The sequence below is a fragment of the Parasteatoda tepidariorum genome, chromosome 10 (genome assembly GCF_043381705.1).
Source record: "Parasteatoda tepidariorum isolate YZ-2023 chromosome 10, CAS_Ptep_4.0, whole genome shotgun sequence".
NCBI classification, from domain to species: domain Eukaryota; kingdom Metazoa; phylum Arthropoda; class Arachnida; order Araneae; family Theridiidae; genus Parasteatoda; species Parasteatoda tepidariorum.
Window position 1 is genome coordinate 37,132,751 of NC_092213.1, and position 4,381 is coordinate 37,137,131.

Sequence of the window (4,381 nt, forward strand, 5' to 3'; positions counted from 1 at the left end):
TGATTTTTTTTTAACATTAACTTTCTGTTAAAGTAATGTACTACAAAATAAATAAATAAGTAAATAAATAGATAAACTTTAAAATTTGATTTTTCAATTTTCGGCACAGTTTTTCTTAATTTATTTTATTAAAAACATGTCTAATATTGTTGTTAATTGTTTAATATTGTTATAATATTGTTATTAAATTCCTATATATGTTTTATTTACAGTAGATGTTTACTGTTGTTTTTATTTAATGTTATAAGTTTTAATTAAAATGTAGTATGATTAGCGATGATTAATAGTAGTTTTTAAAACTGTTTGTGTTAAAAGGCTTCTCATATTCAGTGTTTAGTCAAGAAAACACCGAGAATTGTTAACTTTTATTAGAATTATTATTTAATAATTTAAAGAAAATTACAGAAACTGCATTACGTTGCATCATTGATTTTAAAGTTAATTATTTTTATTTTTAACCAGTTATGAATAATAAACTAATCGATACACGTGTTTTTTTTGTTGTTGTTGTTGTTTTTGTACTCATTTAATACATTACGCTGCATCGAACGCTTCTCAAAAATTTCTATTTATTTACTTAGAATTAAACTCAAAATTAACTTTTAATTAGTTTATTTTTAAGCACTTTTGCAACTGGCTAACTCTTATATCTTAGTACTTATTACTTTCTTTGTGTCTAGCATTCCAAATATTGCGTTAAAATCAATACCTGGTAACTATTCTTATTATTGAAATAATTTTGGTGTTTTTTTTAAATGTTTCGACCATTTATTTATTATATTTTGATATTTCATCGTGGTATTTTGAACACTTTTTTTTTGTCCAGGTTCTTACAAACCCTGAACAAGGCTCGAAAGGTCTTTCAAAAATTATAAAGTGGTAGTGAAAGTAAAAAATAACATACATTTTAATAACACAACCACAGATATTTCCTTATAAATATATCTCGAGCAGTGGTGGCTCACGGGATAGAGCATTTGCCTTCCAATGAGGTGAACAGACTCAAATCCCAGCGATGGCTGGTTGATACGAATTCTGCACCCGGCTCACACCGACCACAGTGTTGACGTAAAATATCCTCAGTGGTAGATGGATCGGGTTTAGAGTCCCTTTTGCCGTCAGACTAACCGTGCGAGTTTTTGTGGTTTTCCCCTCTTGTAACGCAAATGCGGGTTAGTTCCATCAAAATATCCTGCACGAATACTAATTTCTCCCAATACTTGATCCAGGAGTTCCCTTGTCTTCTGGATTGGGTTCAAAATTGCAAGGTTGCGGAGTTGAACTTTAGTAGTCGTAAACCCAAAATTGGATCTACTGTTTAACGACGGTTATAGAATAAAATATAAATATATCTTGTTGGCAAATGAAAGGTTTCATATTTTTAGTTTTAAGAGAAAAGAAAAAAAATTGTAGTAAAGTCAGGAAAAAAAATTGTAACCTTTTTTATCACAGCATTGAAATCAGTTTCATTAATTTTTAAGGAACATACAAATAACGCTTGAATTATAATTTTTTTTTTTTGTAAAACAGATATCTTAATGGTAAGATTTCACGTAAAAACTGTATTTTTTTAAATTTAAAAATTAGTTTCAATGAAATAGCGCCACCAATAACAGAAGGATTCATTATTCCATTCATAATTCATTATGACTAAATTCAGAAGGATTCAATCATAAATGTAATAAAACTGAATTGCATTGGATTACTTTTCATATCAATACATTTTTAATTCTTTTTTCTGTCATGACGTATTATAGAGTTCTTATGGTTCTTAAAAAAATATAATTATGAAAGTAAAATTACATTTACGGCAAATTGGAGTTTCTACTGTTTTTTAAGGCCAAAATTTAATACTAAAAGTCCTATTAGAGCAGATGTTTATTTTTATATTTAAAAAGTAATATGTAGTTGTGGTAACAATTGTATTAATTAATAAGAATTCGACTTTGACAGCAGTTCTTAAGTTCACATTTTGTTAGAAAACAAAGAAATTTTTGCTGCTACGTAGCCAGAACTATCGTGTTTTTCCTGATTTTCTTTCAATGCAAAATAAATAAAAGAAAGAAAATTTTGTAATAAATTTAAAATTTTTTATTGAAAACAAAAGTTTTGATATTATATTTCGTTAAGAAGTTCAAAAATTCTTGCTTCTGCGTTGCTGAAACTATTTAATTTGAAAAATTCAAAAAATTCAACTTTGAAAAATTCAAAAATAAGGAAAAGAACATTTTGCAACGAAACAGGCAATTTAAAATTAAAAACAAAAGTCGCATTATTTCTACTGCACTATTTAAAAAAGAAACTGTCTATTTATTTATTTTTGCGATGAAGAAAATATATTAAAACGCATGTTTCTGGTTACCCCAAACCTATAATTTAATACCCATTTCTTGTTTTGATTAAATATGGATTTTACACGCAAAAGATCCGTATGCGGTTATACTGTGCTAAATTAAAATTTAGAAAAATATAAGTAAGCGGTAAAAATATTTAAACGGTGTTGGAAACTATGTCCGATAAAAACTCTAAATGGTCATAAATGAAAAATAGAGATGATCAGTAATCCCCTCTTGGTCATGGAACAGAAAGACATTTATCTGAAGATAAGAATTCTATACTTTTCGAACTTATTCGTTCTGGAATATTCGAAGAAAGCAACTATTCTCGTATTCTTTTCTACTAAATAATCAGAGACGCTAGATAGTAAAATATGTATTAATCTCATCAAGAAAATACGAAACTATTATGTCTGGAGCATCGGGGAGTTATAAAATATAGTTACTGCTGTACCAAAGAATAGCATCTCTTCGCTAGGAGTACGAAAAAGAATTGTTTTTGGTGTTTTTTTCTTTTTCTATCGCTGAATTCAGATCATAAAGCCTTAGCATTAGGCTGAATGTCAGGGGACGTGTATGTTTTTCGTTTGTGTGAATATTATTTTGATTGCTACGACAAAAATAGATAAGGCATGTTTTTCTATTTTTATTAGTCATTCCTATCTAGGAAGTATCATGGAAGAAAGAGCACTGAAGAAAAGCACCAGGAGAAAAGCCCCGGTAAAAAGCACTAAAAAAGAGCACCGTAAAACAGCACCACATTAGCTATAATATAAATACAACCTCCGATTGGGTAACGTCTCTCTCTTTTTTTCGTTTTCACAAATTAAAAGTAACTGTTTCAATTTATGAACCCGTGTTTAATGGAGATAAATAATTATTCGATCGTAATTAGATATTTCAAAAAAGTTAATTAAGATACAAAGTTTGCTTTGAAGTTAACTAAACAAAATTTTTTTACACTTTATGCATTTTTAATTGTAAATAAAATTAATATATAATAGTATTGTTATAAATATTTATCAATTAACACAGTAGTCTATCAGAGATAAATTTTTTGATGAACTAAAATTATTAGTAAAAATGATAAAGTAATTTCAATTTAATAAAAAAAAATTTTTTTTTAATAAATATCTAGTTGAAAAAGTGTATTTTGTATATTATTATTTTATCACAAAAGTTTAATTAGTGAAATTTAGAATATTACTAGAACAGCTTGGAAGTTCTATAATCAATTTGTTCAATAGTTTGCAAGGTTTTTTTCCTTATTTATATATATATATATAAAAAAAAACTTTAAAATAATCCTTAGATTAATTTTTTTAAAAATATCAAACCACATTCGAATAACAATATAATTACATTAAATTCGTATTCAACGACCCGAATTTTATCGGCCTTTTCATGTATATAATAAATAATGAGGTGCTTTTTTGCTGCTCTTTTTTGCGTTTTTTTTTCCTTCCCGTATAGCGGGGGGAATGAGATTAGTCTATGGGCACACTACACTACAATCTTACACTCTTTTAACATGAATTTAAAATACTAAACAAAAGCCATCTTGCTTAATAATAACGATAAAAAGTAATTATCAAAGAACTGTTAGAAAAGCATTAAGACAAAACATTATTAGGAAAGTAATAAAGCAAAACAATATTAAGAATTGAATAACTAAAGATATAAAAATTTTATGCATCGGCCGGGAATCGAACCCGGGCCGCCCGCGTGGCAGGCGAGCATTCTACCACTGAACCACCGATGCTTATAAGGTTTCTTGAAAAATTAAATGAAAAAACCAAAATATTTACAAAGGTTTAGAATTACTAGACACTTCATGATCTTAGAACACAGACGAACAATGTTAGGCATGGAACAAAAGGTATATAGATAAAATATTATGAATCGCCCGGGAATCGAACAATTACTTAACATTTCATGAATTTAAAATTCTAAACAAACACCGATGCTTGATGCTATCATAAAACTAAACAAAACAAAAAGAGTCAAATTTAGAGGTTTACAACTACTATTCATTTCATTAATTT

The 4,381-nt window shown here is 27.6% G+C and overlaps 1 non-coding gene across 1 annotated transcript; it reads right to left on the reverse strand.

The window, feature by feature from the left end:
- Window positions 1-4,027: 4,027 nt before the first annotated feature.
- On the reverse strand, window positions 4,028-4,098 carry TRNAG-GCC (transfer RNA glycine (anticodon GCC)). The gene has a single exon. It is a non-coding gene; the product is annotated as a tRNA-Gly (tRNA).
- Between the last annotated feature and the right edge of the window lie 283 nt (window positions 4,099-4,381).